Source organism: Bufo bufo, chromosome 9 (genome assembly GCF_905171765.1).
Source record: "Bufo bufo chromosome 9, aBufBuf1.1, whole genome shotgun sequence".
In the NCBI taxonomy this organism is placed as follows: Eukaryota; Metazoa; Chordata; class Amphibia; order Anura; family Bufonidae; genus Bufo; species Bufo bufo.
In genome coordinates, this window is record NC_053397.1 from 1,177,142 (window position 1) to 1,192,167 (window position 15,026).

Below are 15,026 nucleotides of genomic sequence, written 5' to 3' on the forward strand. Positions count from 1 at the left end.
CTGCGCCAGCAATGTCTAATACTGGGGTTGGGGGGGCGCACTGCGCCACCAATGAAGATATCTCTCTCATTAATTCATATACAGGAGGCGGGAGCTGCAGAATCACATAGCCGGCTCCAGACCTCTACGACATGTGATTCTGCAGCTCCCGCCTCCTGTATATGAATTAATGAGAGACTTATCTTCATTGGTGGAGCAGTGCGCGCCCCCCCCAACCCCCGTATTAGACATTGGTGGCGCAGTGCGCCCCCCCCCCCCCCAACCCCATTATTAGACATTTTTGGCGCAGTGCGCCTCCCCCCCCTTCCCCAACCCCAGTATTAGACATTGGTGGCGCAGTGACCACAGCCCTTCCTCTTCTCTTCCCTCCTCTCATTGGTGGCAGCGGCACAGGGGGGAGGGAGACACGGAGAGCGCTGACAGCAGCGCGATCCTTGTTCCCCATACGTTATCGGTATATCGGCAAAATAGATGCCGATAACGTTCAAAATCCTGAATATCGGCCGATAATATCGGTAAAACTGATAATCGGTCGATCCCTATTAGACATGCCCTATCATTTGCCTTGCGGAGGCACGGACCGAAAAACCCATGGACTTTCGATTCGTACCTCCGCTCCGTTCAGTATCTTGCGGATTGCGGATCCAGACAATAGAACAGCACACCCTAGCGGGGAACTTGTCAAGGCTCCCTCCCATCGGGCAAGTTGCCTTCAGTAGAAGATCGTGGTTGTGTGTGCCCTATGGATGGAGTGGGGAGGCTGGGCGGCACAGCTGAAGATGCAGAACAGGACCCCGGTGACCGGAGAAGACAGAGGAGAAGTCCTGACCGCCAGACAAGCAGCAGGATTAGTGATATGGCGCCGGTGGCCACACACGGAGGCAGGGCAGCGACGGGTATGGGCTGCCGATAAAACACATATATAAATAACGTTTATGAATAATAAAATGTGTAATAATCCCCCCACCCATCCCCTAGTTGAACTTGAAGGGCTTACGGAGCCTTGAAAAAGTATTCACACCCCTTTCCCATTTTCTCATGTTATCTACAAATTTAAATGTATTTTATTGGGATCTTATCTGATCGAACGACACAAAGTCCAAGTCTGTGTGAGGTGAGAAGGAGAGGGGGGTGCATTAGTATTCAGCCCCCCGGAGTCAGTACTTTGTATTCTCACTACAGTTACAGCTGCAGGTCTTTTGGGGGATGTCTCTACCAGATTTGTACAACTAGAGGGTGACATTTCTGCCCATTCTTCTGTGCAGAAAAGCTTGCACTCAGTCAGATTGGATGGAGAGCGTCTGTGAACAGCAATTTTCAGTCTTGCCCCAGATTCTCAATGGGATTCAGGTCTGGACTGTGACTGGGCCGTTCTGACACATGAAGATGCTTTGATCTATACTCTTCCATTGTAGCTCTGGCTGGATGTTGAGGGTGGTTGTCCTGCTAGAAGGTGAACCTCCGCCCCTGTCTCTGCAGCCTCTACCAAGTTTTCCTCTAGGATTGCCCTGTATTGAGCTCCATCCATCTTCCCATCATCTCTGACTGGCTTCCCTGTCCCTGCTGAAGATAAGCCTCCCCCCAGCATGATGCTGCCACCGCCATGTCTCACGGTGGCGATGGTGGGTTCAGGGTGATGCGCAGGGTTAGTTTTCCACCATAAATGGCATTTTGAATTTAGGCCAAAATGTTTCACCTTGGTCTCTTCTGACCAGAGCTCATTCTTCCACATGTTTGCTGTGTCCCCTACATGGCCAATTATCCAACCGGAGGAAGGGGATATAAATTCCCCGAAACGCGTTGTTTTTTAATGATAACCTTTTAATTGGAATAAGAGAAGTTTGACACTCAAGTTTGCTGTGACTGGGTTTTGGAGCGCCAAAAAGCAGAATCTCTCCTTACCTTCTCCCTACATGGCTTATGACAAACTGCAGATGGGACTTCTTATGGCTGCTTTCAGAAATGTCTTTCTTCTTGCCACTCTTCCATAAAGGTCAGATTTGTGGTGTCCACTACTAATAGTTGTCCTGAGGACAGATTCTCCCACCTGAGCTGTGGATCTCTGCATCTCCTCCAGAGTGACTATGGGCCTCATGGCTGCTTCTCTAATTAGTGCTCTCCTTGCCTGGGCTGTCAGTTTGAGTGGACGGCCATGTCTTGGTAGGTTTGCAGTTGTGCCATACTCCTTTCATTTTCAGATGATGGGTTTAACAGTGTTCCATGAGATGTCCAGATCTTGGGATATTTTTTATATACTAGCCCTGATTTACACTTCTCAATCACTTTCTCCCTGACCTGTCTGGTGTGTTCCCTGGTTTTCATTATGCTGTTTGATCACTAATGTTCTCTAACAAACCTCTGAGGCCTTCACAGAACAGCTGGAGTTATACTGAGAAGACATTACACACAGGTGGACATTATGTACTAATGAGGTGACTTCTGACAGCAATTGGTCACACTAGATGTTATTTAGGGGAATCTGAGTACAGGGGGCTCAATACCAACACATCCCACACTTTCCAGATTTGTATTAATTAAAACTTTTGAAAACCTTGTCTCATCTCCTGACTTTACACAGACTTGGACTTTGTGTTGGTCGATCACATAAAATCCCAGTAACTACATTTAAAGGCTATTTACACCTTTGGGAGCATTTTTTTTATGACAATATTCAATATCTCTGTCACAAAGGTTTAATAGGGTTTTCCCAGATTTTTATACTGTTGACCTGTTGTCTGGATAGGTCATCAGTATCTGATCGGTGGGAGTCCGACACCAGGGACCCCCGCCCATCAGCTGTTTTGAGAGGAGACGGTGCCCTTTCTCAGATCACCAAGCACAGCGCTGTACATTGTATAGCGGCTGTGCTTGTTGTTGCCCTCAGCCCCGTTCCCTTTAATGTGGCTGAGCGGCTCCTAGGCCACGTGACACATAAACTTGTAACTTGCCTAGGAAAAGCTGAAGAAGACCTTGGCGCTCAACACCTTCCTGTCACGGATGGTGTACAGGAAACAAGATGATACAAATAACAAATGATGACTCACTGGATCCACAACTAAGGAACATAAAGGGAGACCCCTGCAATCGACCTGCCGCTCTCCCTTAATGCTCAGCCTATGCGACCACTCTAAAGGTGAATGGGCGCATATCCACGTAACCTCGGCTATCTTAACCTGAAGGCCCTACAATAGTGAGGGGACACGACCACCGGCTCCCTACACAGACACGGAGGGAGTCAGGGTCACCTGGATCCAGACAACAGAAAATCATAAATACAAAACAGCACTTATCTGAAGACGACTGTGAACTGAGAACTGGGAGCTGGGAGCTGAAGTCAGCATGCACACTCATTCCAGGAAGTAGTATCAGCCACACCCAACTACCTTATGGGGGAGAATATAAAGGGAGGTAATGAGTCTGACTGCATGACAGCTGAGATAGCCTAACGAGGTGAGGAACAGAAACCAAAACAAAGAAACTCAAGGGGGAGGATCTGAACGGCTCCTGTCAGAGCTTCTCAGCTGTCTGCTTGTGACAGTACCCCTCCCTCTAGGAGTGGACTCCGGACACTCAGGGCCCACCTTCTCAGGATGGGACCTAGGGAAAGCCCTGATGAGGCGAGAGGCCTTAATGTCCGTCACTGGGAGCCACATCCTCTCCTCAGGACCATAACCCTCCCAATGAACGAGGTACTGGAGGGAACCGCGGACAAGACGAGAATCCACAATCCTAGAGACCTGAAATTCAAGATTCCCATCAACCATAATCGGAGGAGGAGGCAAAGGAGAAGGTACAATAGGTTGAACATAAGGTTTCAATAAGGACTTATGGAAAACATTATGGATCTTCCAAGTCTGAGGAAGATCAAGACGGTAGGCAACAGGATTGATGACAGACAGGATCTTGTAAGGCCCAATAAACCTAGGACCCAACTTCCAGGAGGGAACCTTCAATTTGATATTCTTGGTAGACAGCCACACCAAATCACCAACATTCAGGTCCGGACCAGGCATACGTCTCTTATCCGCCACACGCTTATATCTCTCACTCATATTCTTTAGATTATCCTGAATATTTTGCCAAATAGATGACAAAGACGAGGAGAATCTGTCCTCATCAGGCAAACCAGAAGAGCCCTCTCCAGAGAAAGTCCCAAACTGCGGATGGAACCCATATGCACCAAAAAATGGTGACTTATCAGAGGACTCCTGACGACTGTTATTTAAAGCAAACTCAGCAAGGGACAAAAACGAACACCAATCCTCCTGATTCTCCGCCACAAAACAGTGCAGATATGTCTCCAGATTCTGATTGACACGCTCTGTCTGACCATTCGACTGCGAGTGAAAAGCAGAAGAGAACGACAACTGAACCCCCAAGCGAGAACAGAAAGCCTTCCAGAATCTGGAAACAAACTGCGTGCCCCTATCAGAAACAATGTCTGAAGGAATACCATGCAATTTGACAATGTGGTCAACAAATGCCTGCGCCAGCGTCTTAGCATTGGGCAAACCGGGAAAAGGGATAAAGTGCACCATTTTGCTAAAACGGTCCACCACCACCAGAATCACAGACTTCCCCGAGGAACGAGGCAAGTCCGTTATGAAGTCCATGGACAGATGTGTCCAAGGACGGGAAGGAATGGGCAAAGGAAGGAGAGGACCTGATGGCCGTGAATGAGGGACTTTGGCACGAGCGCAAGTCTCGCAAGCTGCCACAAAACCCTCAACTGACTTACGAAGCGCAGGCCACCAGAATCTCCGAGCAATGAGATCCAGTGTGGCTCTTGTCCCCGGGTGCCCAGCAAGGACCGTATCATGGTGTTCTTTAAAAATCTTGTGTCTCAAAGCGAGAGGCACAAACAACCTCCCAGGAGGACAAAGATCAGGAGCTTCTGACTGGGCTGCCTGCACCTCTGCCTCCAATTCAGGAAAAAGAGCAGAGACCACCACACCTTCAGCTAAAATGGGACCCGGGTCTTCAAAATTCCCACCTCCCGGGAAACAACGTGACAGGGCATCTGCCTTCACATTCTTAACCCCAGGGCGGAACGTAACAACAAAATTAAACCTTGAAAAGAACAAAGACCATCTGGCCTGTCTCGGGTTCAGACGCTTGGCTGACTCCAAGTAGGCCAGATTTTTATGGTCAGTAAACACGGTAATAGGGTGTCTGGCTCCCTCTAGCCAATGGCACCATTCCTCAAAAGCCAACTTGATAGCCAACAATTCCCTATCTCCCACATCATAATTTCTCTCTGCGGAGGAGAGTTTCTTAGAGAAAAAGGCACATGGTTGCCATTTGGCAGGAGAGGAACCCTGAGAAAAGACCGCCCCCACCCCCACCTCAGAAGCATCAACCTCAACTATGAAGGGTAAAGAAACATCAGGTTGTACCAGGATGGGAGCGGAAGCAAAACTCTCCTTGATATCAGAAAAGGCCTTACGCGCCTCTACCGACCAGGAAGAAAAATCTACCCCCTTTCTGGTCATATCCGTGAGTGGTTTAACAACAGAGGAATAATTCAAAATAAATTTCCTGTAATAATTAGCAAAACCCAGAAAACGCATCAGCGCCTTCTGATTCTCAGGAAGCTCCCACTCAAGCACAGCGCGGACCTTCTCGGGGTCCATGCGAAAACCAGAAGCGGAGACAAGAAACCCCAGAAATTGGATCTCTGGAACCGCAAACACACATTTTTCCAGTTTCGCGTATAATTTATTCTCCCGCAGGATGAGTAAGACCTGACATAAGTGTTCCTTATGAGTCTTGAAATCAGGAGAAAAAATCAAAATGTCATCCAAATACACTAATACAAATTTTCCCATTAAATGATAAAAAATGCGGTTGACGAAATGCTGAAAAACGGCTGGGGCATTCATCAAACCAAAAGGCATAACCAAATTCTCAAAATGGCCCTCAGGGGTATTGAAAGCCGTCTTCCATTCGTCTCCTTCTCTGACCCTAACCAGGTTGTATGCCCCTCTTAGGTCTAATTTGGAAAAGACTTTCGCCCCAACAACCTGGTTAAACAAATCTGGGATTAAAGGAAGCGGATACGGATCACGAATAGTGATACTGTTCAGCTCCCTGAAATCCAGACAAGGTCTTAAAGAACCATCTTTTTTCTTAACAAAGAAAAAACCAGCGGCAACAGGTGACTTTGAGGGTCGTATGTGTCCTTTTCTCAGACTCTCAGAGATATAAGCACGCATCGCGACCCTCTCAGGTTGGGAAAGATTGTATAAACGAGATTTAGGCAGCTTGGCGCGATGAGATTAATAGGGCAATCGTACTCCCTGTGCGGAGGCAAATCCTGAACTCCACTCTCAGAGAAAACATCCAAAAATTCAGAGAGGAAAGGTGGTACAGTCTTAGTAGAAACCTCAGAAACAGATGTCGTGAGGCAATTCTCTCTGCAAAAGTCACTCCAACCATTTATTTGCCTCGCTGGCCAATCAATGGTGGGGTTATGTTTAGAGAGCCAGGGTAGCCCCAACACTAGAGGAGTAGGCAAACCGCTAAGGACGAAACATGACACATCCTCAACATGAGCATCACTCACAATTAAACGGATATTGTGAACTATGCCCTTTAATGATTTCTGAGAGAGTGGAGCTGAATCAATAGAAAAAACAGGAATATTTTTTCGCAAAGTGCAAACCTGGAAACCATGAGTTATTGCAAATTGGTTATCAATGAGGTTGACAGCTGCTCCACTATCCACAAAAATCTCACAAAAAATGCTCTTGCTCTCTAGCGCCACCCTAGCAGGCAGGACAAAATGGGAACTACAAGCAAAAGACAATTCTTCAATTTCCGCCTCAACCCTGCCAATAGTAACAGACGGAATATTCTTAAAAGATTTCCTCCTTTTTGTCTCTTTATTACTCCCAGAAAACTGCCTGAATCTCCTAGAGGGACAAACATTTGCCAGATGATTTATACCTCCACAACAAAAGCAAACCCTCCCCTGCGGGCTGAATCCTCTATTGTCAGAGGCAATCAACCCCAGCTGCATGGGCTCCTGCTCAGAAGGGGCTGACAGCGACTGAGACCCCTGTGCACAGAATGAGACCGCTGCACTGTCCCGGGACTGAGCATGACAAGAAGGAGAAATCTCTCCTCTTTCTCTAAGACGCCTGTCAATACGAACAGCCTGAGACATAGCAGAATTCAAGGAGGTAGGTCTTTCATGAAAGGCAAATGCATCTTTCAATCCCTCAGAAAGACCATAGCAAAATTGACTTCGGAGTGCAGCATCATTCCAACCCGTATCTGCTGCCCATCTCCGAAATTCTGAGCAGTATATCTCTGCGGATTGTTTACCCTGGCATAACAGACGTAGTCTAGACTCAGCCAGAGCAATACGATCCGGATCATCATATATCTGACCCAGGGCTAAAAAGAATTCATCCACTGAACGGAGGGGCCGTGCCCCCTCCGGCAGCGAAAAGGCCCAGGACTGAGCATTACCCCTGAGCAGCGATATAATGATCCCCACCCTCCGTTCTTCATCACCGGAAGAATGGGGAAGAAGGCGAAAATGGAGTTTGCAAGCCTCTCTAAAACGTACAAAATTCTCACTACCCCCGGAAAACGTATCCGGGAGCGAAATCTTAGGCTCAGCACAAACTCCATGAACGCAAGCTGAATCGGTCACTTGAAACTGAGAAAAAGTCTTACGGAGATCAGCTACCTCCAATGAAAGACCCTGGAAGCGTTCAGCCAAAAGTGAAACCGGATCCATGCTTGAGACGGTTTTGGTGGCTGATAATGTCACGGATGGTGTACAGGAAACAAGATGATACAAATAACAAATGATGACTCACTGGATCCACAACTAAGGAACATAAAGGGAGACCCCTGCAATCGACCTGCCGCTCTCCCTTAATGCTCAGCCTATGCGACCACTCTAAAGGTGAATGGGCGCATATCCACGTACCTCGGCTATCTTAACCTGAAGGCCCTACAATAGTGAGGGGACACGACCACCGGCTCCCTACACAGACACGGAGGGAGTCAGGGTCACCTGGATCCAGACAACAGAAAATCATAAATACAAAACAGCACTTATCTGAAGACGACTGTGAACTGGGAGCTGAAGTCAGCATGCACACTCATTCCAGGAAGTAGTATCAGCCACACCCAACTACCTTATGGGGGAGAATATAAAGGGAGGTAATGAGTCTGACTGCATGACAGCTGAGATAGCCTAACGAGGTGAGGAACAGAAACCAAAACAAAGAAACTCAAGGGGGAGGATCTGAACGGCTCCTGTCAGAGCTTCTCAGCTGTCTGCTTGTGACACTTCCTTCTTAAACAGCTGATGAGTGAGGGTCCTGGGTGTCAGTCCCCACTGGTCACATACTGATGACCTAGCCAGAGGATAGGTTATCAGTAGAAAAACCTCAGAAAACCCATTTAACTGTTTGTCTATCTGTGTGAATCCTACTTTCACTTATCTCTAAATTACCAAAAGGTCAGAAACACTTATTTAAGCCTCCTTCTTATCAGTTAGGTAAGTATTAAGCTATAATGAGTGTTTAGAAGGTCAGAAATCTGTGATAAGGAGTCGTCAGCTGAGCTGCCTGATGGAACTTAATGAAAACGGACAGCATCAACAAAGGTGGAAATAAATAGCCTTTAAGTTTGTGGGTGTTACATGAAAACATGTGGAAAAGTTTAAGGGGTGCAAATACTTATTCAAGTCTTGTCAAATGTACTATGTAAGAGTGGTAAGGCTCTGTGACTCTTTGTAAGAGCGGTGAGACACTGGGGCTCTTTATTGTAAGAGTGGTAAGACTAAGAGCGGTAAGGCTCAGAGTCTTTGCTGTAAGAACAGTAATACTCTCTGGGATTCTGCTGTAAGAGGGGTGAGACTCTGGGACTCTGCTGTAAGAGGGGTGAGACTCGGACTCTGCTATAAGAGCGGTGAGACTGGGACTCTGCTGTAAGAGGGGTGAGACTCTGGGATTCTGCTGTAAGAGGGGTGAGACTCTGGGACTCTGCTGTAAGAGGGGAGAGACTCTGGGATTCTGCTGTAAGAGGGGAGAGACTCTGGGATTCTGCTGTAAGAGGGGTGAGACTCTGGGATTCTGCTGTAAGAGGGGTGAGACTCGGACTCTGCTGTAAGAGCGGTGAGACACTGGGATTCTGCTGTAAGAGGGGAGAGACTCTGGGACTCTGCTGTAAGAGGGGTGAGACTGGGATTCTTGGGACTCTGCAGAGTGTAGCGTATAACAGGGTCAACCTTCATCTACAGGCGTCAGGATGTCCTGCACATATCACTGAGCTGTCAGTGTCCCTGGTATCACTACTCGGGGTGACCGACTGTCGTATGCGATGGCTCCCCCGATCATCACACCAGCAGTTGTCAGCCCTGCATGTGGTGTCAGGATGTCCTGCACATATTACTGAGCTGTTAGTGTCCTCGTATCTCTACTAGGGGTGACGACTGTCATATGCGATGGCTTCCCCGATCATCACACCAGCAGTTGTCAGCCCTTCCATGAGAGGATCACATGTGGTGTCAGGATGTCCTGCACTTATCACTGAGCTGTCAGTGTCCCTGGTATCACTACTCGGGGTGACCGACTGTCGTATGCGATGGCTCCCCCGATCATCACACCAGCAGTTGTCAGCCCTGCCATGAGAGGATCACATGTGGTGTCAGGATGTCCTGCACATATCACTGAACTGTCAGTGTCCTGGTATCTCTACTAGGGGTGACCGGCTGTCATATGCGATGGCTCCCCCGATCATCACACCAGCAGTTGTCAGCCCTGCCATGAGAGGACCACATGTGGTGGCAGGATGTCCTGCACATATCACTGAGCTGTTAGTGTCCTCGTATCTCTACTAGGGGTGACGACTGTCGTATGCGATGGCTCCCCCGATCATCACACCAGCAGTTGTCAGCCCTGCCATGAGAGGAACACATGTGGTGTCAGGATGTCCTGCACATATTACTGAGCTGTCAGTGTCCTCGTATCTCTACTAGGGGTGACGACTGTCATATGTGATGGCTCCCCCGATCATCACACCAGCAGTTGTCAGCTCTGCCATGAGAGGACCACATGTGGTGTCAGGATGTCCTGCACATATCACTGAGCTGTTAGTGTCCTCGTATCTCTACTAGGGGTGACCGTTTGTCGTGTGTGATGGCTCTCCCGATCATCACACCAGCAGTTGTCAGCCCTGCCATGAGAGGGACACATGTGGTGTCAGGATGTCCTGCACATATCACTGAGCTGTTAGTGTCCTCGTATCTCTACTAGGGGTGACCGACTGTCATATGTGATGGCTCCCCCGATCATCACACCAGCAGTTGTCAGCCCTGCCATGAGAGGACCACATGTGGTGTCAGGATGTCCTGCACATATCACTGAGCTATCAGTGTCCTTGTATCTCTACTAGGGGTGATGACTGTCATATGTGATGGCTCCCCCGATCATCACACCAGCAGTTGTCAGCTCTGCCATGAGAGGACCACATGTGGTGTCAGGATGTCCTGCACATATCACTGAGCTGTCAGTGTCCTCGTATCACTACTAGGGGTGATGACTGTCATATGTGATGGCTTCCCCGATCATCACACCAGCAGTTGTCAGCCCTGCCATGAGAGGACACATGTGGTGGCAGGATGTCCTGCAGATATCACTGAGCTGTCAGTGTCCTCATATCACTACTAGGGGTGACCGACTGTCATATGCGATGGCTCCCCCGATCATCACACCAGCAGTTGTCAGCCCTGCCATGAGAGGACCACATGTGGTGTCAGGATGTCCTGCAGATATCACTGAGCTGTCAGTGTCCTCATATCTCTACTAGGGGTGACTACTGTCATATGTGATGGCTCCCCCGATCATCACACCAGCAGTTGTCAGGCCTGCCATGAGAGGACCACATGTGGTGTCAGGATGTCCTGCACATATCACTGAGCTGTCAGTGTCCTCGTATCACTACTAGGGGTGATGACTGTCATATGCGATGGCTCCCCCGATCATCACACCAGCAGTTGTCAGCCCTGCCATGAGAGGACCACATGTGGTGGCAGGATGTCCTGCACATATCACTGAGCTGTCAGTGTCCTTGTATCTCTACTAGGGGTGATGACTGTCATATGTGATGGCTCCCCCGATCATCACACCAGCAGTTGTCAGCCCTGCCATGAGAGGACCACATGTGGTGTCAGGATGTCCTGCACATATCACTGAGCTGTCAGTGTCCTCGTATCACTACTATGGGTGACCGACTGTCATATGCGATGGCTCCCCCGATCATCACACCAGCAGTTGTCAGCCCTGCCATGAGAGGACCACATGTGGTGTCAGGATGTCCTGCAGATATCACTGAGCTGTCAGTGTCCTCATATCTCTACTAGGGGTGACTACTGTCATATGTGATGGCTCCCCCGATCATCACACCAGCAGTTGTCAGGCCTGCCATGAGAGGACCACATGTGGTGTCAGGATGTCCTGCACATATCACTGAGCTGTTAGTGTCCTCGTATCACTACTAGGGGTGATGACTGTCATATGCGATGGCTCCCCCGATCATCACACCAGCAGTTGTCAGCCCTGCCATGAGGGGAACACATGTGGTGTCAGGATGTCCTGCACATATTACTGAGCTGTCAGTGTCCTCGTATCTCTACTAGGGGTGACCGACTGTCATATGCGATGGCTCCCCCGATCATCACACCAGCAGTTGTCAGCCCTGCCATGAGAGGACCACATGTGGTGGCAGGATGTCCTGCACATATCACTGAGCTGTCAGTGTCCTCGTATCACTGCTAGGGGTGACCGACTGTCATATGCGATGGCTTCCCCGATCATCACACCAGCAGTTGTCAGCCCTGCCATGAGGGGAACACATGTGGCGGCAGGATGTCCTGCAGATATCACTGAGCTGTCAGTGTCCTCGTATCACTACTCGGGGTGACCGACTGTCATATGTGATGGCTCCCCCGATCATCACACCAGCAGTTGTCAGCTCTGCCATGAGAGGAACACATGTGGTGTCAGGATGTCCTGCACATATTACTGAGCTGTCAGTGTCCTCGTATCACTACTAGAGGTGACCGACTGTCATATGCGATGGCTCCCCCGATCATCACACCAGCAGTTGTCAGCCCTGCCATGAGAGGACCACATGTGGTGGCAGGATGTCCTGCACATATCACTGAGCTGTTAGTGTCCTCGTATCACTGCTAGGGGTGACCGACTGTCATATGAGATGGCTCCCCCGATCATCACACCAGCAGTTGTCAGCTCTGCCATGAGAGGACCACATGTGGTGTCAGGATGTCCTGCAGATATCACTGAGCTGTCAGTGTCCTCGTATCTCTACTAGGGGTGATGACTGTCATATGTGATGGCTCCCCCGATCATCACACCAGCAGTTGTCAGCCCTGCCATGAGAGGACCACATGTGGTGTCAGGATGTCCTGCACATATCACTGAGCTGTCAGTGTCCTCGTATCACTACTAGGGGGGACCGACTGTCATATGTGATGGCTCCCCCGATCATCACACCAGCAGTTGTCAGCCCTGCCATGAGAGGACCACATGTGGTGTCAGGATGTCCTGCACATATCACTGAGCTGTCAGTGTCCTCGTATCTCTACTAGGGGTGACCGACTGTCATATGAGATGGCTCCCCCGATCATCACACCAGCAGTTGTCAGCCCTGCCATGAGAGGACCACATGTGGTGTCAGGATGTCCTGCACATATCACTGAGCTGTCAGTGTCCTCGTATCACTACTAGGGGGGACCGACTGTCATATGCGATGGCTCCCCCGATCATCACACCAGCAGTTGTCAGCCCTGCCATGAGAGGACCACATGTGGTGTCAGGATGTCCTGCACATATCACTGAGCTGTCAGTGTCCTCGTATCTCTACTAGGGGTGACCGACTGTCATATGCGATGGCTCCCCCGATCATCACACCAGCAGTTGTCAGCCCTGCCATGAGAGGACCACATGTGGTGTCAGGATGTCCTGCACATATCACTGAGCTGTCAGTGTCCTCGTATCTCTACTAGGGGTGACCGACTGTCATATGCAATGGCTCCCCCGATCATCACACCAGCAGTTGTCAGCCCTGCCAAGAGAGGACACATGTGGTGTCAGGATGTCCTGCACATATCACTGAGCTGTTAGTGTCCTCGTATCACTGCTAGGGGTGACCGACTGTCATATGTGATGGCTTCCCCGATCATCACACCAGCAGTTGTCAGCCCTGCCATGAGAGGACACATGTGGTGTCAGGATGTCCTGCAGATATCACTGAGCTGTCAGTGTCCTCGTATCTCTACTAGGGGTGACCGACTGTCATATGCAATGGCTCCCCCGATCATCACACCAGCAGTTGTCAGCCCTGCCATGAGAGGATCACATGTGGTGTCAGGATGTCCTGCACATATCACTGAGCTGTCAGTGTCCTCGTATCTCTACTAGGGGTGACGACTGTCATATGTGATGGCTCCCCCGATCATCACACCAGCAGTTGTCAGCCCTGCCATGAGAGGACCACATGTGGTGTCAGGATGTCCTGCACATATCACTGAGCTGTCAGGGTCCTCGTATCTCTACTAGGGGTGACCGACTGTCATATGTGATGGCTTCCCCGATCATCACACCAGCAGTTGTCAGCTCTGCCATTAGTGGACCACATGTGGTGTCAGGATGTCCTGCACATATCACTGAGCTGTCAGTGTCCTTGTATCTCTACTAGGGGTGACCAGATGGCTTTCCCAATTCTCACACTAGCATTTGGGGCAGTGTGTCGCGCCACATCAGAGACTGGACTGTTTAATCACAAACAAAACCTGGATTAATCAGGATAGACGATACAGATCCTGACTGTGGTAGTCCAGCATTCCCTGCAGACGAAGGCGAGGGTGGCTGCTTTTCAGTGGCAGGACACATAATGGATGCAGTGACACCAAATTTCCTTCTGCTAAGTGCCTGGAAATGGTCCGGACAGAAACAGGGGTTTTATGAGGAGGCCCCCTGTGTGTGGATGGTGTACAACACACCTGTGGGAGCTGCTTGTGCAGGTCACATGATCTTACCCACTGGTGGTCTACCTGAACTGGACAGAGGCTGTTCACCTTGTGTGCCTGCCCTCATGAAACCACTGCCCCCAACATCTTGTAACAGCTCAGTCAGAATGGGCCAGATGGCGGCAATTCATGGAAACGACCATCCTACTTCTCTAAATCCTATGGTGCCCCCTCAAAAAGCCTGTTAACTTGGCACATTGTCTTTGAGCGTGTTGTAGAGGAATGTCTAGCAGTCAACAATCTTTCACAAAGAAGAACACTACCCCAAAGTAGCCTCTGAGAGCCTTTTTATTGGGCAGCAGGGGAAACACTCTTACTCCCGCTTGTGGTAAGACCTAGTGTTTAATCAGACCATATCTGCCAGAGACAGAACCGCAGGACGAGTGCAGCATTTCTGTCTGAGGGCAGTGACTGTGCGGGGCATAATTAAACCAATGGCACCAGTGTTCGATGGGTTAATACGCTTACCGTACTTACAGGTTTGGTCACCTGCTTCCTGGCGCTGCAAAATGGCCACTTATGGAAGATCCTGCAAATGACTGCTCCCATGAGAGGTCTCCCCTGAGTAGACCCTTGCCTCGGGCGTGGTTCACACAGCGGTGACTTCCAGGTGTGGGTACTGTGTGAAGTAGGGGTGGCCTCGTCACAGAGCCGGCCATTCCCTCTAGTGGCGTCATGCGTGGTCTTCAGCTGAGGACGGACAATCTCTGTTCTTGGAAGATGTTTTTATAAACTACTTGTTTCTGCGCCGTGCTGGAAGTATGGCGGCTTAATCTATAGGGGACGTCGTCTAGTATGTATTTGATCCTATGTTTTAAGTTTTAGTTGCCCTTTATGTCTATACATGTCTATTAGGGCTCAGGCACACAAACGTATTTTCTTACTGTGTCCATTCATTTCAATAGGTCCACAAAAAAAAACCGGAAGTTACTCCGTGTGCATTCCATTTCCG

General features: G+C 49.5%; 1 protein-coding gene across 5 annotated transcripts in view; it reads left to right on the forward strand.

Moving 5' to 3' along the window:
* Positions 1 to 15,026, forward strand: part of LOC120978749 (plasma membrane calcium-transporting ATPase 2) — a 216,189-nt gene that overhangs the window by 123,339 nt on the left and 77,824 nt on the right. The window lies entirely within an intron of this gene.